This window comes from Pseudochaenichthys georgianus, unplaced genomic scaffold, assembly GCF_902827115.2.
Source record: "Pseudochaenichthys georgianus unplaced genomic scaffold, fPseGeo1.2 scaffold_702_arrow_ctg1, whole genome shotgun sequence".
NCBI lineage: Eukaryota > Metazoa > Chordata > Actinopteri > Perciformes > Channichthyidae > Pseudochaenichthys > Pseudochaenichthys georgianus.
The window spans coordinates 34,923-59,051 of record NW_027263256.1 but is presented as its reverse complement, the minus strand read 5'-3'; the positions used below and the strand labels follow the sequence as shown (position 1 = coordinate 59,051).

The 24,129-nt window shown below is 40.0% G+C and overlaps 1 long non-coding RNA gene across 1 annotated transcript; it reads right to left on the bottom strand.

The window, feature by feature from the left end:
* Positions 1-3,659: 3,659 nt before the first annotated feature.
* Positions 3,660-6,888, bottom strand: LOC117443903 (uncharacterized). The gene is made up of 3 exons (XR_004551726.2): positions 6,797-6,888; positions 3,865-3,950; positions 3,660-3,742 (listed from the first exon to the last, which is right to left on the bottom strand). It is a non-coding gene; the product is annotated as an uncharacterized lncRNA (long non-coding RNA).
* Between the last annotated feature and the right edge of the window lie 17,241 nt (positions 6,889-24,129).

The following is a 24,129-nucleotide window of genomic DNA, read 5'->3' as shown; positions in this document are numbered from 1 at the left end:
GTCCCTCAGTGGCAGCCATGATAAGTGCCGTTCGAATTCTCTAGAATGATGAGAATGATAGGAAAGGAGGTTTCAAACTTCCTTTATAACCTCCTTTAGCTTAGGAACCACTGGACCTCCCTAACCGACAGGAGAAGCGAAAATGCTGCCCCACAATGCCTTGCAGCCGCAGCATTTGCCGTCACTCAACAGTCGGCCGTTCACGGAAACAACCGATTATGACCGAGAAATTATATCATGAAAGTTACGGTGCTTATTAAGCATTTTAAAACATAGGTGGTAAGTTGCCAAAGTGCTTTGTTTTGAACGTTCATCAGTATTATAATCAAAAAGAGAAATATGAACGTTAGTTTTTACTGAAATTATCAAATAAAGTCAACATTTCACAGTCTTTACTGAGCTGTGTGGAGTTTGTTCAACTTTTAAAAGATGTTTGAATGGTGATATACACAGTGATATATGTTAAGGACTAACGTTTATAATAAATACATTTGTATTGATTTTAAGATCTTTAGTTCATACAATCATACGTATTGGGATCATTGGTATTAATGTGGACCGGAGGGAGAGGGTGACGAGCATAAGTTTCACTTTCCTTTTTTATTTCAATTCCAACTTTGGTCATGAAGAATATGTTTCTCTGTTGTCCCCGTTCATAAAGCAAAGCAGCAGCATCAGAGCACGGTGCAGAGTCTCTCGATGAGTCCCTCGTTCTTATTAAACATCCATGTTGTAGTCCGCTGTATAGAAAACTGTAGCTTCCATAGTTCCCCCACAGCAGCAGACGCACATTCATGACGTCCGCTGGCGCATCATTAACACGTCGGATAGTGAAAGTGCAGTCGGATTCTCTAAAGTACCAGTCTCTTCTCCTAAGTCCTTTTGAATTCTCCTGTCCACTATCCCTTAACCCCGTGACGTTTCACTCAGAGGTCAAGGAATAGACGATAGGGTTAGAACTTAGGATCTGATCTTTGGACTATTCGACTGCAGCCGGGGTTTGTCAAACAGAGCACATGGTGTAGTCCTAAACGATAGCTGGGGATTCTGGGTAGTGTAGTGTCTTCTGCCATCCTTTACACCGAAAAAATATTTGTTTCTCCGAATCGAAGGGGAAAAATACAAAAGCATTGCACACAATTTAAACCAATCAATGTTGTGTAATTAACAAGGATAATCTGGTGTTTTTAGTCGATGAGTAGTGCAGATATCACTGTAAAATCAATCGACAGTAAGGGGAATACTTACACTTACAATTCTCCGTTATCCAATGGGAATGGACGCTCACATTGCCTTTAAGGGCAGCCGACACAAACGAATGCCGTGCTTCCATGAGCGTCAAATCCCGCCGCAGATGGGAATACATTGCAATCAGTTGAAAGCTATTTGCGTCCCTTTATGAAGCTGAAGGAGCCTAGGAGCGTCACAACTGCACGCCACGGACACTGACCAAACGTCGCTCCTGGACGATTATGGAGTGAGAGTGTGTTGGTTTTACTATATGTTGTGTGCCCTCCTCTCTTCACTCTCTTCTTCCCGGACTGCAACTGGACAACATGTCCTGTTCTGCTTCTAAATAAAGTACAATTTTGCACCTTCCTTGCACCACCTCTGATCCCCTATCTCTCGGCACTACAATGTAATATACTTTATTGGATATACAAAAAGGATAAGGCACTCTTATCGAGGCGACAAAAAATAGGCTTCACTATAGCGCAACGAAAAATCACTCACAACGTGAGGAGCAACCCTACAAAGGTTTTCACAGGAGCATGATTTGGCATACAATCAAAAAGAGCAAACGCTGAGGAGCAGAGTTCAGGCATGAGGATAAGACAAGACAAAGTGACAACAAACAGAGGGAAACAGGGGAATATACAGGAGATAAAGGGACACAGGTGAAAACAATCAGGGGCGGGGCTGATGCTGATGAGCGCGGGAGAACACACTAGGAAAAAGAGTCAATGAAGCTGAAAAGACAATACCAGAATAACAACATAAAACATGACTGACTTAACACTTTTGACGGTGCACAACACTTTACCAGTGTTGCAAAAGAATGGAAAAGGGTATGCTAACTCACAGCTAGTTAGCAGCTACAAGGATTCCAAGGAACAGGAGGGCTGTGTACCGGGTAATAAATCTACAAGTGGTAGTCCTCCCTGGAAATGTCTGGGTGCAAAGCCGAAGAGTAAATCATTTTCATGGGATTTGGAAAGACGAAAAACAGGCAGAGCCCAGCGCTCTGAAATCTGTAATGCGACCGGCTGGGCTGCATTGTTATCACCCAGGAAGAGTGCCTCTTCAACCCCTGTTCATACTAGGAAACAGCCGTGGACAGCTGCTAAAGGGAGAACTACAAACTATACTCCAAAACCACCAAGTGTGCCAATCCAGAACAGATACGCTCCGCTGACCCAAAACCGGAGATCTCTTTCCGATGAGCTGGATAACCTGTCCTCTTCACACAGCAGGGTAAGGACCAATAGCTACTCCAAAAGTAAAAGGCTAGAGGAAAAGCTAACGACTGGGCCTGAAACTCTGATTGTGGGTGACTCTGCTGTAAGAGATGTAAAACATCTGTGAAGTAAGAACAACACCAAAGTACTCTGTTTTCCCAAGGATATGGTCTCTGACTTGGCTGAGAAGATCCTGTATATTGGGGCTGAACATCCGCCTGTGAAGAATGTGGTACTGCATATTGGAACAAATGATGTTGTGAAACAACAATCAGAAGTGCTGAAAGAAGACTTCAAATGTTTGTTGGAAACTGTCAGCTCTCTCTGCTGAGGTGTTCATCAGTGGCCCTCTACCGCCAGTCGGAAGAGGAGTGGAGAGATTCAGCAGATTGTTTGCACTGAACACGTGGCTTTCAACTGCCTGTATTGACCATTCTGTCCATTTTATTGACAATTTTTGATTTTTCTGGGACTGCAGACATCTTTTTAAAGCAGATGGACTTTGCCTGAACAAGTGAGGAATAACATTGTTTATCTCTAACATATTCAACTGCCTGCGTCATCAATCTGTTCCCTCTGCCAAGGACATGTGACAAGAGGAATCAAAACAGGAGAAAGACACAACACATCGCGCATAAAACCTTGAAGAAGTATCACTGCACCCGCCTGAGGAATGTCTTGATTATGGGAGACCTATGACACAAATGGAGGAGTCTCCACCGCCCTTCTTCCGCCCCATCAACACCTTTGAGGATACTCTTCCTTCACCCCCCAGCTCTCTCTACTCTCCACTCACTCTTTCACCCTCGCACACCTTACTGGAGTTCAATGACCGCATGAAGGCGATACACAGGGTTGGCAGCTTGTCCTTTACCCCCGCCCCTCAACGACGCCCACCACAGTCACCGAAGCAGAGACGCGCACCATCTCCCCCGTCTTCATCACCATGCCTACGTCAACCAACTCCCCCCCTTCAAGACAGCATATCTGCTGTCTCAGAGTCAGTTTAAGAACAGTTTATGAACTATTCATATCTTAAACTGCACTGTAACTTGTATTCATGTATTTTTTTCTTTTAATGTTTATTTTGTTATCTTTGCTCTTTAATGACTTTTTTAAATGCCATTTTCTTAATGTCTTTCATTTTTGTAAAGCACTTTGAATTGCCTTGTGTTGAAAGGTGCTATATAAATAAACTTGCCTTGCTTTGCCTTGCCTTGCCTTCGTATGTTTGTCACGGTAACCGTGTGGGCTGTTCCATTCGGGAGCCGGTCTCCAAAGAACTAAATGGAGAGATAACACAATGAACTCGAATGAATCAAAGTTATATCTCATTTCTATCATTGATTATGTTGTGTGAGGATCCTTCACATAAAAGTTATCTGACATATTCTGGTTTGCATACCTGTTTAACAAGTTCAATGATGGTTCCATTGCTGACCTCCCCAAAGGTAGATATTCTCAGTTGTAGGTGTGCAAGTGATACCGAGCCTGTATGTGATTAAAAAACATAAGTAGGAAATGTGAAGGCCAATTTTATAATTATACCCTTTCATGAAAATAACATTATTGCTAATATACTCATATATTTAATATACTATTGATCCCCTTAATCATACAAATGAATTTGAACTCCCTAAAACTGTGGCTTATGGCCATTAGAATGTTCTAAAATAAAAAGTGGGAGAGCTACACTTGGGGTCAAAATGTAAAATATAATGAAATATGGCCCATAAATGAAACTTTTGCTTGTATTGTATTGTACTTATTAAATATATATGTAAACATATATTACTAAGTAGTATTCACGTGTTAATAAGCCCACTTTCAAATGAGTTCCATCAATTCAAGTTGAAAACATTTTCGAACAAATCTAAATTGATAAAAAAAAAAGCCTAATAACTTATTTCCATAACCAGCTCGAAATATACCCTTCATATTTCACCTTATTATGAGCAATCTGAGGCTTCTGTTTTAAAGAATGAGCTGCCAACAAAATTAAACCCTCTGGAGAGCTGTGATGATGGCTGTTTTTTCTTAAAGCATATTCAAGTATAAAGCATAATTTGCCTACATGTTATTGATTTTGCTAACTTATAACTCATTTGTTGTAATTGACCATATACACAACTGACAGTATAGCAAATTGTTTAAGAACATCATTTAGTGAAGACAGACTGAATTACTGTTAAACCTAACATGTTGACAGTCTTCTCCGGTACACTAACGTCCATTAAGCCATAACAAATATAACTTGAATTATTACTTTATCGAGAAGCTGCATTTAAATACCACATAGGATTTTAATTTCCACGACAACTGATACTGTTACTAATTTTACTGTTACTTCTCACATCTCCTGGTACAGTGAAGTAAATAATTGCATTTAGTTTGTGAATTACTCCTCCCTCAGCTATGGAAGGAGGGACAGAGCATTAGTGACAGACGCTACTTCCAAAATATGGAATTAATTTAAATACATAAAAGCAAAAATTATTTACTGAACATGTTGGCAGTATTTCTCACAGAAGACATAGGAAAAAAATGTTTGCATAGGTTTATACTCCACTGACATATTCTTGGTTTCGTAAATATTTCAGCTGGTCTCATGTTACAATAAATTAAATGGTGCAGGAATGACATCAATATTGTGAGTTTTCAATGGTTATGTGTCATTGCACTTAATGGAATCTTACCGAAGTCAAGCCAATACAGGAACCGGTAGGGCTTATCAAACAGGATTCTTAGCAATGTTTTGTGATTTCTCCCATCATCTTCTCTCTCTCTGCTTTTTATTCAGTTCAAACTTTACTATTCTGTTCAATTTATTTATTTCTATTGTTGCTTTATATTTGACCGTTTTCAATATTTTAACACATCTACATGCTGTGGAGGAACTTTTAGCTCAACTTGTAACCTATAATGTGTATTCCTTATTTGCACTAATAACAGTTAATGTTTTTTACTGACTGTGTGGTTTGATTGTGTGTTGTAGGTTCCAGGACTAAATTATTGTGTTTAATTAGCAAACACACAAATATACAAAAATGTATACAAAACTATGAAGCTTTACTACAAGCTTTATGATCAGCATATTTTGAAACACAGGAATTGCATGCTATAGAAGTTTATTTATGTTAAGCAGTAGCAGTATGAAGTAGAAATTGGGAAAAAACTGCCAATAAAATGTATATTTTAAATAAATATTGTGTTTATCTTGTGTTTATCTTTAATATATATATTAAAGATAAAATATTTATTTCAGATGAATTTCAATCTGAATCCGTCTCAAAGTATCTTAAATTATCAAATAAATGCAGGGAAATAAAAAGTACAATATTGTCCCTCTAAAATGTAGTGGGGTACAAAAGAACAGGAAATGGAAATAGTCAAGTAAAGTACATCTGAGAGATAACGAGGGATTGCATTGCCTGTGTGCAAGTTTCTAATCCTGACAAACTGCGTAGCTCATAGAGAATATCGTCAGGAGGAGCCAGTTGATATGGGTTATTTTGTCTCCAAACACTCTGCCTCTGAAGAAAACATCTATCAATTCTGGCATTGAAGTCCTCGTATACTTTTTACATCATAATTTTCTTAACTCTGAACATACACTGGTCCAGAGCAGAGTAGGTCTGCAGCATTACCATGGTGATATTTTGAAAACAGTGCCTTTTAGGCAAAACATACCTGGCTAACCCACAACTCTCGCACTGCGGTACACCCGAGTGGCTTCTCTCTTTTATATGTTCATTTTTTATTTCCTTTGCCTTTGATTCAAAAATAATTGTTTTGGTTTTTAGTTTTAATCACAACCAAAAAAAGCCTAATGATTTCAAACTTGAAAAGTTCATTATATAGCAATTATTTCAACCAATTCTTCCACGTAACAAAGATCAAACATTATTTGTTTTCAATTGTTTCCACCATGAAACTGTTACACATGAGGCTGTCGTCTAGCGAGGATTTAGGTGCACGCTCTTGTTGGTTATTCTTCAACTTCTTTGACAAAGGCACTACGGCTTGTGACAATTATCCAAATGAAATTAATCTGAACCCTATTTAATCACATTTTAAATGTTTGAAGACTCTATTTTATTTTAAGAGGAGGGTAACTTAGAAGCTTCAGTCATGGTGTTTGTGTGTTTGAAAAAAATATTGTAATACAATGTATAACAACACATTATGCTGATTCTCAGTTGCAGACTGAAATACTGAAACAATTGTTGAATACTTAACACAACTATTGCCTCAAGTGCACTCTGGTAAAATAAAGCATATCAGAAAGAAAAAATACAAACAATCAAAGCCATAACAAATATAACTTAAATAGTTACTTTGTTCAGAAGGTGCGCATAAATATCCAAGCAAACATATCCAACAAAGGATTTTAATTTCCATGGTGATGGATGTTGTTGCTTCTCACGACTCCCTGTAAAGAGAAATATTTCATCAATGATTGTATTTAGTTGTTGAATCACTCCTCCCTCAGATTTGGAGGGATGACAGAGAATTAATGAGAGAGGCTAATTCCAAATATAGACTCACATGTTGTGACGATCCCTCCCCCTTCTGCCAGTCTGTGCTCCCTGCCTTGCTGTCCTCTGGCAGGTACTGGGAGTGTCGTCCTGTTTGTGCCCGCCCATCTAGAGGCGGAGCTTCAAGAGGGCATAAAGGCCTGCACAGCTGGAAGGTTCACTCTCTCTGATCCTGCCATGCAGCAGCAACCTCAGCCTTCCACCTGTGTTTGGTTTGATGCACCATCCAACATGCCTACAGCACACTTCCACACATCCACACATCCACACACTGCTGACATGATTGACAATCTTATTCTTACATACCCAACTTGCTAAGAGGTACTTTAAGTTAATTGTGATAAATAAACAACTTATTGGCATATAACTCTGTGTGGCCTCCCTCTTTGTTGCCAGCCGTAAGGAAGGCTGTAACACATGTATATAGAATAAAGGACTCTCTGACCAAATCATAATACACATCATACAATTGAATAAGATCTGCAGTGATGTATGTATGTTTTACAAATACTGAATGTGGTACTACAGTATACTATGCTATTAAAAATATGCACTTTGATACTGACCATTACTCTTGTATGAAAGTGGTGAACCTTGAATTTCTCCTGTATTTATTTTCAGTGATATTTAATTCATAGAACTTAAAAGTATCTGTGGCTGTGAGGTGGTGCAGTCATCTTTCAATCAGAAGGTTGAGTCCCCACAGTCAACATGTCGATGTATCCTACGGCAAGATATTTAACTCCGAGTTGCTCCTGATGGCATGGTCAACGGTGTGTGAATGTTTGTGAGTGTTAGATTCTTTGAGCAAAAGTGGCACACTGCTCTGTGTAAATCGGGTTTGAACGGGTGAATGATGACTTGTAGTATGTAAAGCACTTTGAGGAGTCTTAAAGACTGGATACACATTTATATAAATCCAGACCATTTACAATTCTAATTACATGATCGTGTTAAACATGTTGGAATACATTTGCATAAAGTTATACATTATTTTTTCCATGAAAATAATTCATACATAAGGAACATGTAGGAAATCAGATTTATGTAAATGTCTTAGAATTCATAAAGGCAAGAGTTATTTACTAAACATCTTAACAGGATTCCTCAAAGGGAACTGCCACAAAAAAATGAAAATTAGAAACTGTCAAATATTTATATTTACCTCAGTGTCTAATTTATATTTTACTGTTATCAATACTGTAATTTGATCAAAATGTTATGAAAGAGGAGGATGCTGTGTCTCAGTGGATTAGTGCACTGATATTTGGATCAGGGGGGCTGGTTCAATCCCCACTGCATTCAGCATGTGGTTGTGTCCTTGGGCAAGACACTTTCCCCCCCAAATTTCTCCTGTGAGGATTGCCTACAGTTTTGAGTGTAGGTAAGTCGCCTTAGGTAAAAGTTACTGGTAATGTAAATGTAATGTAACAAATGTTTTTGTTACCTAAGCTGAAGCTCTTATTTGCACCAATTCCAGCTATTTATACAACAAACAGTTTATGGGTTGTGCTGACGGTGTGTTCTGTTGAGTGTTTCTCAGTTATTCATTGCTGGCATGATTTGTTGTAGATAACACATCTTGATCTTAATGGGCACTTCCCAAAACCAAACCATTAAGAAAAACGATAAAGGTTGTCTAACTGGATTCTTTGTAATGTGCTATTTATTGCTTCTTCTTTTCCCTGCTGATTGTTCAGTTCAAACTCTACTTTTATTTTTACTTTAGTTTCTAATGTAACTATATATTGTACTGCTATCAATACTCAAATGTGATCCACATGTTGTAAAATAACTTTAAACTCTAATGATTTAGCATATGTTATTTTTTATAAAAAGTGCTGGTGTATGATTTGTGGTAGACAAGACATCATTCCAGTTGTTCATATTGCGACAACAATGGTGAGTTGTATATCAATTATTTATTTGAGATTTTTTATATTTGAGAAACGTCACATAGCTATTATTGTAAAAATATTAAACAATTAAAGGATGTATAGTGCACCTTTTGTGCCATTTTTACACGTCATGCTCCATTATGATATATAAAGCAGAAAGTAGTTTTCCTTGTAATCCGCAGAGAGATAATCCAAAGAGAAGAAAATGATGGATAACATAAAATAGCAATAACAGAGGTACCAGAGGTATCTCTCGACACAATGAAGCTGAGTTATTTACAAATGAAGATAATATTTCCTGTGGTATTCAATGGTTCATCAAGGTAGTAACAGTCTTCCTCTGAAAGTGCTCCTGTACGTTACATCACTTGTTGGAGAGAGTGAGAGTCATTGATGATGATTCTCGCTGTACATCACAGCGTCCTTCACTCTGACACCACCACAAATGTTCAAGTTCAAAGCAAAAGCAGTGATTTCATGTTCTGGTTTTTGGAAAGACAAAACCATAAGCTAAACTTAGGAATTATTGATGGTGCAAAGCAAAACAGATTTACATTCAATAATCATAATAACACTGTTACATTTTGCAATTTGTTGGTCCGGCTTAACAGGTCGTTCATTCGTTGTACAATTGTCAAACATTGTTACAGGGCTCACACTGGGGTTAACTTCTGGGGTTAAATGTTCCCTTATGTATGCATGGTTCAAAAGAGGAGTCATAATAATTAGTTTAGTTTCCTGGTAACCAGGCTCCTTTAATTTCACAGCATGATAAATTATTAACACCTCTTTAAAACATCTTTGACAGTTTGTAGGTTTGAGCTTCCTGTTGTACTGTGCAATTAATGTGACACTTAGGCCTAAACACTACCTCATCTTTCACATTCCGGGAAATACTGCACACACAAGAATATTTGTTGGTTAAAAGGGAAAATGGTTCTTTTAAAAAAAAGATTTAGTTGGGCAAAAATCTGCTATAGAAACACAAGAGGGTTGTGAACCTCAAACTTAAGTGTTGTCATTGATTAAAAACACCTTCTCTTGCACCTTAAGAGCAACGCAGATACTTCTATTGATTTTTTGTTATTGGTTGTAGACCACTTCAACATATTGACATACGATGTGTTGTGCCCAAACTGAAAGCAATATACAAATCAAAGACATTTTCCTGATATGATTAAATGGTTGAGGGGAATGCCCCTTCACATTGTTTATAAACAATACCACCAGCCCAACCTGAAATTGCATTTGTCAAAAATCTCCATGACGCTTCTATGGGGACACTTGAACCCTTTTTATGTTTGTCACGGTAACTGTGCTGTTCCATTCGGGAGCCGGTCTTCAAAAAACTAAATGGAGAGAAAACACAATGAACTCGAATAAATCAAAGTTATATCTAATTTCTATCATTTATTATGTTGTGTGAGGATCCTTCACATAAAAGTTATCTGACATATTCTGGTTTACATACCTGTTTAACAAGTTCAATGATGGTTCCTTTGTTGTCCTCCCCAAAGGTAGATATTCTCAGTTCAAACCGGAGAGACGTGATGTAAGAATTACATATTTATTGTTTACACGTCATATGAATGAAATGATTGCCATGATAATACAACAGGAGAATGTAATGGTGTTTGGCGATTAGGCCCCGGTTTGCAGGATAATCATTCAGGAGGGAAAGCACCGCTCCGATGAAATCCCCGGGGTCTAGACACTGGTGGTGGTGCTGAGTAGGTGAGACCGGTCTGAAGAAGGAAGGTTTAGCTTTGTCCTGGAGGAGACTGGAGGCGAGAGGGGTGGAGGCGGGTTGCGGTCATCTGCAAATGACAACTGACAGGGAGGAAGAGCAGGCATTTAAGGAATTTAGCATGTGCAGCTATTGGCTGCTGAGGGGTGACGCCCTCATATTTAATGAGGGGGGAAGGGAGCCATCGAGTGATGTGTAAGTAGGGTTGGGTATCGTTTGAATTTCCACGATTCCGATTCCGATTCCGATTCTACTTTTCGATTCCGGTTCTTAACGGTTCTCGATTCCGATTCTTTGAGGGGCAGGGTAAAAAAATGATACATGCTTCTTCCACCAAAAAAATTACATTTATTCGAGAAACTTTTACACAGGTTAGTTTAAAGTAATATTCACATTAATCAGTCTGTTTATATTCACTGCTATGTAACTTTAACCTGAGAACCCCTGAAGCTACAACAGTTCAACTTTTAAAAACAGTTCTTGTTGAGAAAAACAAGCATATCTGCCTTCTCAGGCATACCGGGAAGAAATGTTTGAACATTTTGAAGTAAAATGCTTCAATCTGGTGCACACGCAGAATTACTAGAGACTAGATCTAGGGGGTACAACTCCAAACACCCATATGAAAAAGATCGGTTTACATTTGAATAATTAAATAACAAATAGCCTACATGTAATGCATTTTATTTTTGTTGTTCATTCATATCTTATTTTACTATTTTATTTATGCATATTTTTTTATCTCTCCAGTTTAAAACGATATGTCTGGTTTACTGTCCTATAGTATACATTGGAATGATTTCAAACCTGTTTTATCCCAATAATTATAAAGGAGTGCCTTGGAAATATGTGTTTACATAAATTGTGATCAAAACGTTTGAGACCCACTCAGATAACTTAGACTAAAGTGAACTATCTAAACACTGAGAGTCCTTTACCTCACTGAGCTGAAGTTATCAGCCTCTCAGTCTGACTGGAGAGGACTCTCCCTCCACATCATTGTAGAAACATCTTCTTCTTCCGTAAGAGCAGCTAGCACCAGATGCTAATAACAACAGCGCCGGTTCCAGTGCACCCTCGTGAGCTGCGGTTGCCAGATAAGCCAACATCCCCCATTTTCATCACTTGCAGCGCCCAACGTACAGGGCAAATGAAAAGTGTAACCGGGATGAAAAGGGTGTTACATTTACTTAATTATGAATGTTGTTACATCAAGGCCGAAAATTAGGATGAGCACCAACGGTCAAAACATTTATTTTTTCTCCCAGAGCTGTCAGCGCAGCGCCTCCACAGATCTGGCGCCCTAGGCGAACATTTATAATGCCAGTGCGACAGGCCGGCCCTGGTCTCAGGTTACACTGTAGGAAATGTAGATACAACGCTACATTTCCCGCCCCGCTGCAGTCATGCAGTAGGCTACGGAGAGCGGCGAGAAACATTTCCTCAGGAATCGAAAAGCGGAACCGAAATTCACATTTCTAAATGATACCGTTGGAATCGAAATGTTGGAACCGGTTCCGAACCGGAACCGGTTCTCGGTACCCAACCCTATGTGTAAGTGACTCGTGTTAGGTCTTCCTTATTGAACTTGCGCTAAGCTTAATTTCAAACCGGAGAGACGTGATGTAAGAATTACATATTTATTGTTTACACGTCATATGAATTAAATGATTGCCATGATAATACAACAGGAGAATGTAATGGTGTTTGGCGATTAGGCCCCGGTTTGCAGGATAATCATTCAGGAGGCAAAGCACCGCTCCGATGGATTTCCCGTATCTAAGGTTGATATCTCCGATAATGGCCATGTACGCATCTAATTCTACTCTTCTCTCAGGGTAGACGGAGCAGATTACATCACGGAAGATGCCGAAAGCTACCATAAATTGCCCTACGCTGATGTCTCTGATGAGCCTGGGTCTGTCTGCGGTCTTAAAGACGGCGGTGATATTTCCTCCTGTGGCGATGGCTTTATCGCACTCCGGGGAGGGCAGAATAAGGCTAAGCAGGTTAACATCCTTCCCTTCAAGAATTTTTGACCTAAGCCGTGTGGAGATGTTAGCGGCTTGGGAAATAAAAGGCCTACCTGCAGGGGGGGCTGGGAGGGCCGAAGCCAGAGAATAAGGATGAGCTGCCGCCGGGATGCGTGGAACACCCTGACCTGAAAACCCCAGCGGGACTGGGGCAGCGAGCGCTGCTCTGAGTGCGACAGACGTTGACGCTCCTGTGCCGGAGTCTTCAATGGCCTGAAGGCGAGCATCGATGGCTCTTATGGAGCTATCCAGGGATTGCAGGGCACTGGCCACGCTACTCTCCCCGCTCCCGGCCTGGTGAGCCTGGGAAGGGGTGGACTTGGGAGGCGGACGGGGTCCTGGAGGGCTCGATTTCCTGGTCCTTTTTCCTCCGCGGTCTCGGCCGCGTCCTCGCCTTGGTCTCTCTGGGGAGCTGCTTGGGGCTGCTTCCCCGGGCTGGGGAGCTGTGCTGGAGACCTGATCCGAGAGCTCTCGGAGCTGCGAGAGAGTGAGGCCTGGAGCTGTGGGGATGCCCTGCTGCTGGAGTCGGGCGATGAGGAAGTCTACCTCTGATGATAGGCCGCTGTGGGGAGTCGAACCGGGATCAAAGATATCCATACCAGGTTCGTCTGAATTGTCCGAGTTGGACATCTTGCGCTAGTTTTTCTGTTTGTTTGTTTTTCTCACGAGGAGTAGTATTACTGCTACTGTTTGCGGTCATCTGCAAATGACAACTGACAGGGAGGAAGAGCAGGCATTTAAGGAATAGCTTGGTTTCAGTCACGTGACTTCCACGACGCGCGAAATTCAAGTGGAGGTCAGGAAGTGAAAACGCAATCATTCATCAACGCAGGAATCATGGAGGACACAGACTATGCCAAACAATTAAATGAACCTGCACGCCGCAGATATCGTGAAAAAATCACAGCACACATCGGATACGATCCGTATCAGCTGAAAAAGAGCGACTTTTCTCGTGATTTATCAGATTTGCCCGCTGTCGAGGCGATGGATATCACCAGCTACCTCGTCCTTCATACCTCCTACTACACGGCTAGCCAAATGAAAGCGTATAAAAGCCTGGAAGCTTTCAACTACTTCGTGTGTGGATGGGTGAATGACCTCGGCACCAAAAAGGCATTAAACAAATGTCGCCTAGTTTTTGCCCGGGTGAGTGTTAACTACCTCTACCTTCTTACCTCTAAGTAGCATTATTAGGAGACATCTAGCTAGCTAACTTTAGCTACATGGACTCATGTAAGGCAGGGTTACGGCTGTCGCCTTGCCTTCAGCATTAACTGGCCTGTGAGTGTTCTGTGTGTGTATCAGGGATGCAAACGTGTCACCTTTTGGCGAAATTCGCCGTTTTCAATCCAAAATAGGTCGTTTGTGTGATTCATGTAGATCTGCAATAAAATCTGCGGCCGCGAGCTGTTATGTGCCATCATGACACGCAAGGTGTTCTTTTTTTATATATTATAATGAAGCGCGAGCTGTGTGCTCGAGTCTTCCTGCCTGTCGGCTCTGCTCATGGATGTATAATAAGGCTCTGCTGCTCCGCGACGAGGGTCTAGCTTCAACAGCTACATTACCTTGTTCGTTATTATTAACTGTGCGGTCCGGAGTCACTGTGGCACAGACTGGACCGCTGGTGAACAGCTGTTAGAACGGGCTGTTCAGGTGTTCAGAGCAGAGCTCCCTGTCGGAGCGCAGAGCGTGATGTGCACTGAAAAGTCTTTCTGTCGCAATATTATCGTTGAGCTAGATAACTAGCATACATTATCACTATCTGCTAACGTTAGCTTTAGCCTTCGTTTTCTAATAGTTTTTTTCATAGGCTATAAACAGAGGTGGTATATCTTGTACTAGAGTCAACATAGAAGCACTCAGATCTTGTACTTGATTACAAGTAGAAGTACTCAGATCTTGTACTTGAGTAAAAGTAGAAGTAGGCCTACCAGAATGTAGGAACAATCCTGCAATCAAAATGTTCCTCAAAAGTATTATCATCAAAATATAGTTAAAGTAGCGACAGTAAAAGTAGAAGTACTCAGATCTTGTAGCCTACTTGAGTAAAAGTAGAAGTACTCAGGTCTTGTACTAGAGGTACCAGAGTGTAGGAATACTATGTTACAGTAAAAGTCCTGCATTCAAAATGTTCCTCAAGTGAAAGTATAAAGTATTCTCATGAAAATATAGTGAAAGTAGCAACAGTAAAAGTAGTCGTTGTGCAGATTGGTCCATTTCAGAATAATATATATGATATGTTTTATAATGATTGATCATGAGAGTGTTCTCAAAGCTGGAAAAGGTGCAGCTAGTTTGAATGACTTTGTAGACTGCAGGGTAGCTTGTGGATTTACTCCAGGTGGAACTAAAGTCTGATTCAACACTTGATTATATTTCACATCATTCATCCACATCTGTGAAGTAACTAAAGGGATTAAATACATGTAGTGGAGGCTATACAGATAGAAAGACTAAGCCTTGCACAGAGGCATGAAAATAATTTTTCAAAATGCTCAACAGCCAAAATGATAAACTGACTGCTACACACTTAAAATACATGCTTTTATATATTTCTATTAGATGTGACTCTTTGGCGTTTGTTATTAACACTGCTGCTTTAGTTGTTCTGACTGCTAAAATCCTCTGTTATTCCTCATTTTAGAGCCGATATTCCGTGGGGTCGGGGGGCTCGGATCCTTGTGAAGCTGGACAGGAGACATGCCTACTACCATCAAGTACAGGCTCAACTCCACGTCGTTGACGTTGACTACTTTGTTGTCAGGACTAAAAATGACCTCTTTGTAGAGAGAATTGTGCGTGATGTGGACCTGTGGGACAACATCATTCCCAGAGTTGAGAGTTTCTTCAGACTATGTGTTCTCCCTGAAGTGTTGGGTTAGCAACTTACAAGGGGAAAGGTAAAAGTCATAAAGAGTTGGTGTGCTCATTTTTTTCCACAAGAACATGATAGTGCTTAACTATCAGGTGACTAAAAGCCTCGTCTCCCTGTCTGATGTTCCATTTTTCAGTTTCAGTTGCAAGATGATCAGGAGGGAGAGAAGGCGTGATTACCAGCACCTGTGGTCTGTCCTGGTCCCGGAAGTTGTGGTTCTCTCCTTGTTGCATTATTATTTGCACAGTGGCAGCTCTTTAACCTGCATTACAGCACCTTCCTATTCACTAGAGGAAGTAGGGCTGTGTGATATATTGCTATTGTAAAAAAGATGTTTACTGAAAAGATTAAATGATACTAAGAAGACTGAATAATACATGGTTTCTTATTTACATTTACAATAACCCTCAATGGGAGCGTCACCAGACCAATTGTCATCTCTAGAATATTGTTGAATGAATTAAGCCTGAATGTAGATGAAAGTTGTATATTGAGTAGGGCTACACAATTTACAACACACAAAAATATGTTTACTGAAAAGATTAAATGATACTGAATAATACATGGTTTCTTATTTACAAGACTACAGCTCCATGACTTTACTCCAATGGGACGACAGACACTGACAGATTAGACAAGGCACAGCAAATAACCCCAATCTTGTCAATTAATGCTAGTGCCTCACCTGGTTTTGTTAGCATGTGCTCTATGGGCACAGCCCTGCTTTGCAGAATCTGATATTTTCTTCTGACTAATCCTATGACTCTTTCGACATGAATACGCACATTAGCTATTTTTCTTGTCTCTTCCACCTCGTATGCTGACAGCTGACTTTTCCCCCTGATGAATGCAGGCATCTTTAGTGAAGCACAGTAAAATCCCACACTATCGCCAATATCGAACCCACGGTCTGCTAGGACAATATCTCCAGGTAACAGGTTTTTTAGGAGCCCACTCTGTATTGTGATCTGTTTATCACTAACTCTTCCTCCCCAGGCACAAGATATGTAAGTGACATAGCCTTGTGGAGCAACACCAATCAGAAATGTAACAGTATGGTGATGCTTGTAGTTGGACCATGTTTGTGCTCGAGCTAGTAAATTAGAGGGCCTCTCAATAAAAACTTCAAAACAGTCAACAATCACAGCAACTCTACATCCAAATGCCTGTCTGAGTCCCATTGGCATTGTAGTTTGAAGTACATGTCGCTCTGGCCACTCAATTATAAATGCTGTACTCTCATGAAGTAGGTGATGTAGGGCTCGCACAGTTGAAAAACCTGAAGTAAAATTAAGAAGTTGGGGAGCCCGGTGTAAAACTTTGTCTTCTCTTCGTTGTTCTCAAAGGACTCCTGGTTGAACTTTGTGTCCAGTGCCTTTGTCCGAAGATCTCCCAGCTCTGTTCTGTTCTGTCTCAGAACATCCTCCATACTCTCGATGTCCTCCATCGTTAAATCAGTCTGCCATCCTGCTTCTGCATACAATATAGCAGTAGCAAGCATAATTAGTTATTTAAAATAGTCAAATATGAATGTGAATTGTTGTGAAGTTATCTTTTTGACAACCTTTTTACAGACATGCAAGTTCTCTGTTCCAATTATTGCAGATTCTCAAGTTAGTACTCTATTTTCTAAACCTAATTCAAAGTTTGCATTGATTTTCTGACAATCACATTTGTAATATTTAATAATAATGCCGGTGGTTAATTTACCTTGTTGGTCATTTAATATCCCACTGGTGTCCTCTGGTTGTGGGCTGTCAGACAGGGGCTGCGTCGGTTCTGGGCTCTCGGTTGTCTGCAGGAGATCCAACAAAGCCTCTGCACATTCTGATTGTCGTTGTTGGTCTTCCTTGAGCTCCATCCTCTGCTCTCGTCGAAGAGATGCCTCTGATCTGGGCTTACTTGTTGTGTGGTAACCGAGGCTAACAGTGGGAGCCCAGTCTTCCAACTCAACGTCACCCAAAGCGCTAGTCCCAACAAAGTCCCAACAAAGTCCATATTAGACTACAGGTAACTTAAACATGTATTACTAAGTAAATAAGCATTTAACCACAACCCAATAATACATAAACAAAGCCACAAAAACCAAGTTAGCTAATACCTCTGATGAAGTGGTCGCTGCAGACACTGCATTAGACGACTCTGCTGCTCCCGACCGCAGATGTAGGTTTGAAAGCCATTTTTTCCGGGGTTCTTCGGTTAGCTTCTTAAATTGCTCAGCTTTATGGACGACAACCTTCGGCACTCGGTAAAACCTCTTTTTTTTCTCTCGGCCGGATCGATTGGAACAACCGTAAACTACACAACACACAGGCATTTTCACAATGGTAACAGCAGCTAGATCCTCTGTAGAAAACTACTTCCTGACCTCCAATGGAATTTCGCGCCAAAGGAACGCAGCGGTGTGACGTCAAGTGAAACCAAGCTATTTAGCATGTGCTGAGGGGTGACGCCCTCATATTTAATGAGGGGGGAAGGGAGCCATAGAGTGACGTGTAAGTGACTCGTGTTAGGTCTTCCTTATTGAACTTGCGCTAAGCTTCATTTGTAGGTGTGATACCAAGCCTGTATGTGATTAAAAAACATAAGTAGGAAATGTGAAGGCCAATTTTATAATTATACCCTTTCATGAAAATAACATTATTGCTAATATACTCATATATTTAATATACTATTGATCCCCTTAATCATACAAATGAATTTGAACTCCCTAAAACTGTGGCTTATAGCCATTATAATGTTCTGAAATAAAAAGTGGCAGAGCTACACTTGGAGTCAAACATCGAACATTAATGTAAGGATAAAATAGACTTCTTTGTTAGAAGTGAGCGTACCTTGCAGGGACTCCAGTAAAGCCGTTGCCGTTTTCCCTACATCGCAGGAAAGTCCTCGAAAATCCGTGTTCGGACATCTGTGCAGAGACATCCTGGAACACTTTCACATTTCGCTTTGTTCCGTCGAGCTCCCGCTGGATTTTATCATCCCCAATGAGATGAAGGAACGTCGTCAACTCCTCGGTCGACCACGGTGTGCTTTTCTTCGACGTTGCCATTTTTGTAGCTCCTCCGTTTACAAAATGCTGCAAGCTTGCTTCTAGATCTATATGCGACGCTAGGGATTATCTCGCGCGCGATCTTGTGACGATTCTCTCTGACCAATCAGCAGTCGAGTGTTGACGTCACAGCCCTGGCCTGGTCTGATAGAACCACGATTCTATGGGGCCGGTACTAGGCTATATGGAAATGCCACCAAAAACTGGCCTGGCCGCTTGAGGACGGTTAAGGACGCTTAAACGGGGCTACCCGCTGCAGTGGAAATGCGCCAAAAGTGGATTTTATGATGTTTCTTTCTTAATGTGAGCTTCATTGAATGCCTTTGGCCATGCATATTTAAAACATTCTGCCATTAATTCCTGCGTAATAGACATGAAATCAAAATGTACAAATTATAATTTGAGTCAAAACCTTGGGTTGGTGGTTCTTCAGGAGTTGGTGTGATAAGCGGAGTTGGAGGTGGCACCGTTGTTGGAGCAGCAGTAGTTGTAGGTGGCACCGTTGTTGTTGCAACAGTAGTAGTTGCTGTTGTCGTAGGTGCAGCTGTAGTTGTAGGTTGCAACGTTTTCGGAGCAGCAGTAGTTGTAGGTGCTGCTGTTGTTGTTGCAACACTAGTAGCCTCGGGGCTGCTGTTGTAGGTGCAGCAGTAGTTGTAGTTGGTACCGTTGTTGTTGCAACAGCAGTAAGGGCTGCAGTTGTAGATGCAGCAGTAGTTGTCGGTTGCAACGTTGTCGGATTAGCAGTAGTTGTAGGTGCTGCTGTTGTTGTTGTTGTAATAGTTGTAGGTGCTGCTGTCGTAGGTGCAGTTGTCGTAGGTGAATCAGTAGTTGTAGGTTGCAACGTTGTCGGAGCAGCAGTAGTTGTAGGTAATACTGTTGTTGTTGTTGCAACAGTAGTAGATGCCGCTCTTATAGGTGAAGCAGTAGTTGTAGGAGGCACCGTTGTCGGAGCAGCAGTAGTTGTAGGTCCTGCTGTTGTTGTTGCAATAGTGGTAGGTGCTGCTGTGGTAGGTGCTGCTGTTGTAGGTGCAGCAGTACCTGCGAGGGCAAGTTGTTTGTGATTCAGTCCTCACTCCGCATTGGAGGGAGTGACTAAGTTTTGACAGCTGTTATTTCCATATAACCTGAAAAAACAGGTAACACACACACACGTTGACAGAATATATGACAGTACAAACTAAATCATAAAACACATCATACAATTGAATAAATCCACAATGATGTATTTTTGATAGCAGTACAGATAATGGTTTACTGATATAGAACATTGTACCAAAACACTGCCGTAGTTTATAAATACTCTTGTATGAAATATATATTTGTTATGAGTGATATTTGTTTTTAATAACTTTTCCAATTGCATGACACTGTTACTATGATTTAAACACATTGCAAGACATTTGCGAACTCATATATTAATAGACATTATTTTCTCCATAACAAATATAAATACAGAAGAACTTGTAGGGGGTAATTTAACTTGTATTCTTGATGTTACTTCCTACTCCTTTGAGCAGCATACCTCATGTGTGTGAGTTGAACCATATCCTTTGTATGTGACTTAACTCTGCTCCTTCTTGCAAGAATAAATTAGTACCTGACTATTGATTCTCATCCCGGTGTCGAGTGATATTTTCCTAACAATTTGAATGCATAGAAGCAAAACATATTTACTAAACACATATACAAGATTCCTCACATAAAAGGAACATTTCTAAACTTCACTGCACATCTTGGTTTCATACTGTAATACTCTGGCATCAGGTCAAAATAAATTAAATGGTGCGGGTTATGACATCAAGTTGTGAGTTTTTAATAATCATATGTCATTGCACTTAATAGGTTCTTGCCAAAGCCAAACCATTGAAGGGAAAACTGTCAAACTGGAGTCTTAGCAATGTTTTGCAGTTTCTCCCTTCATCTTCTCTTCCTATTTTCTGGTCAATTTAAAGCCTACTATTTTGTTTACTTTATGTTTGTACTTCCACTTTAACGTTATCAATACTTTAAATACAAAAACAACACATTTTGTTACCTTGCTGAAGCTATTAAACTTCTTAAACATGCACTTTTCCAGCTGATGGGTTGTGCTGCTGGTGTCTGTTGCGTCCTGAGTCTTTCTAAGTTTAAGAACTCGTTTGTGTTAGGGTATATTAGTTTTAATATTTTTTCTGGCTTGATACGTTGTAGAAAATCCATCATTACATTTTATTTTGAATTTAATTTGTAAACCTTTTTTAGCGTGATGAAATAACTGTTCTGATTTATAAACAGAGAGACAGAAACAATGTGCCCAAAATAAAAATATACTTTTTCTGATGAGCGCAGCCTGAAACTCAGGGTTTGCTTGCTCTAAGCCTTTTTCTACCCTTTTCATAAGAACAACTTGATTTAATGCTGTGCAGCAGTTATAATGTAAAGTAAGACATAGGGAAAATATAAACTACCAACAAAGGTGCAAGTGTAAAATATAGACAATGCAAAAATATTAACAAAGGTCAGGTGGTTAAAGATAAGGATCACAAGTTGCTCTTAACTCAGGTTACTTCATGATCATAAAAATAACTATGTGACACTTCTCATATATACCTATGATTAACTCATTAAACATATATATATATCTGTATATATATATATATATATATATACAGAAACATAGCTATATGACACTTTTCATATATATATATATATATATGAAAAGTGTCATATAGCTATGTTTTTTACAATATTAGATTTCTACAGGTACATGTATATTAAACAATTCCAATATGTATTTCTATTGTAGTGCACCTATTGTGCAATTTGTTGCCCTTTTTGCTCCATTATGTTACATCACATGTTGGAGAGTGTGAGAGTCGTTGTCCATGATACTTGCTGTGCATCACAGTGTCCTCCTCACTGACACTACCACATAAAGGCAAGTGCCACCCGTTGGAGTAAAGCAGTCCATTCATATTCTGGTTTTTCAATTAAATGGATAGACAAATTCCATAAGCTATATGATTATATATATATATATAATTATGTTGTATTGATGGTGCAAAGCAAAACAAATTCACATAACATGTTGTTACATTTTGTCAGTACTGTTTAACAGGCCATTCATTTGGTGCACAATTGTCAAACATTGTAACAGGGCTCTAACTGGGGTTAGATTTTGTGTGAAACGTTGCACGGTTAAAAGGAGGAGTCATAATATTTATATACTCAAAAAACTAAATCAGTAGCTTTGTAGATATCACAATAATAAAAAGCTATATTACCTTAATAAAATCACTAAATATCACCAAAGTAATTGTCTGAGTTGGACATACCAAAATAAATGCTTAAAAATCCAACAGTTAATTTTGTCTTAAATTACTACTATTATTTAAGTTGATTACACGAAAATAAATGAGTATTTTACTAACAAATTATATTTTTAAGATATCCTTAATATCTTTGGTAAATTTCAGTCGAAATATTTGAGAATTTGCTAATTATACTGATCAGTTTCAGGAACAGCAATTATTACTCATTCCAAATCGATATTCTTAATCTTTAACAACAATTTAAGACATTGAGTAAATTACACTAAACGTCATGACGTGGTCACCATTAACAATCGCGCGCAAAATATACCCCATGTGCTCATGGGAAATCTACTTTTCTATCTGCACATGTGGCAACGAACAAGCAAGCAAACACCAAGAAGAGAACCACCAGGAAAACTCCCTGCAATACCTGGTAAGTAACAAGCAAGCAAAAGTTAATGAAATATTGACCCTGTCTTTGTGCATATACAACTTTATAGTGTGTAATTATCTAAATACTGTCACACTTGCAGCCATGCTGTCTAGCTAGTTCTCTGTCCGCTTCTACACACACGCATGGTGGACACAGTCAACCAGGTGAAGTTAAGCTAAAGTTTTACTCGAGTAAAAAGTAGAAAACATTCTCCGTCTCCGAAAATCCTAATAATAAGCTCATATTTGAATTCCCCATAAAAAACACATCATTCAGTAAAAACAAGGCCCCACTGATCATCTGCTCCCTGATCTCTCTGCGAATTGAAAGTACTTATTGCCGGAGATCGCATGCTGTGGTTTTATTAAATGTGCCAAGTGCTAGGACTGTCTTATGGAAGAAAGCTTTCAGATGTGCAGCTCCACTAACATGGAACAGTCTGCAAAAAGAATGGAAAATGACCAAGCTAGTACCACTACATGTTTTTAAAGCTTGGTTGGATGCTACACAATCAGATGCTGTTGGTACCTGTACCTGAGACTTTGCACATGTTTTCACAAACATTTTCACGCTAGAAGTATGGGAGTAATTCCATTCGCTTTGTCTTGATCTGTAGATGTGATTTACTGTGTCGTGTGTCTCCCAACTCCTCTCCAAAGTTCAGATACTATATAAAAATACTAAAAAGGTAAATAAAACATGAAACATAATGACAAAATAACAACCTGAAAGATATGTATTCTATCTACACATTTCGTAATTATATAATCTAGTGGCCTTATAAAAGTGTTGGCTAAAGTAACGCAGAATATATACATTTTTGTATTGTAAATAATTAGAAACATTATTTATGTGCACAAGTACATGGAAGCACCCCACACATAACAAGCTGTCCCGAGTATTCTACTTCGAGTTCCTCCGGCTGCAGTTCGGTGTGTGGCAGCAGAGCGCTGGGAGCAGAGGGAGGTGAGTAGACAAATATGACGCATGCGACGGAAATACACCCGAACATATCTGGTACCCGAACACATCTGGTACTGACACCGGAATAACGGCGCAACAGTCTCGCCTTGAACAGGCTGTGAAGGGGGCTTTGCCACCCGGTTACTAGCAACGCTTATTGTTTAGGTATCCCTGATAAGGAGGCAGTACTTTTCCCACTTTAGTTCCGAAATGTTGCGTTCGCCCCTTTTCCGTCCCTGCTAAAGAGCAGGGACTTTCGTGGAAGAAAAAGGTTCCCATGTCTGATTGGCTGTGCGGATTGCAAACCACGCTCCGTAAAACTCCCAAAAAGTTTTGTGAAGCCGCCATTTTATTATCCTCGGATTAGCATGATTAGCATTAGCCCAGCACACAAACGCAGAGAGACTAACTTATGGCAACACAAAAGAAAATATGGGAGCGGTGGAGATGAGGAGGTGTCGGCGTTCTGGCGATTTACTCGGAAGGCTTCAGTAGAAGCTGCTGGGAGTCCCAGTTGTTTTCAGCCTGCCAGTAAACTAGTGATGGCAGTTTGACACTGAAGCTTCGAACGGAGCTTCAACCCTGGACTTCCTATTCCATAGAAGCAGTGCTTCGGAGCTTGCTTCAAATCACGTGACATGTGACGTCCGAAGCAGCAACTGCTTCAAGTCACGTGACATGTGACGTCCGAACCAGCAACTGCTTCATTTCCTGAATGAATCAACTCACTGGTTCGCCGTCCAATCAGGTGATTCAATGCACTGCCTCGTCTCGATTCTGACAGGTGACGGGTTGAAACCATTTCAAATTTGAGCGCTTCAACACTTTATAA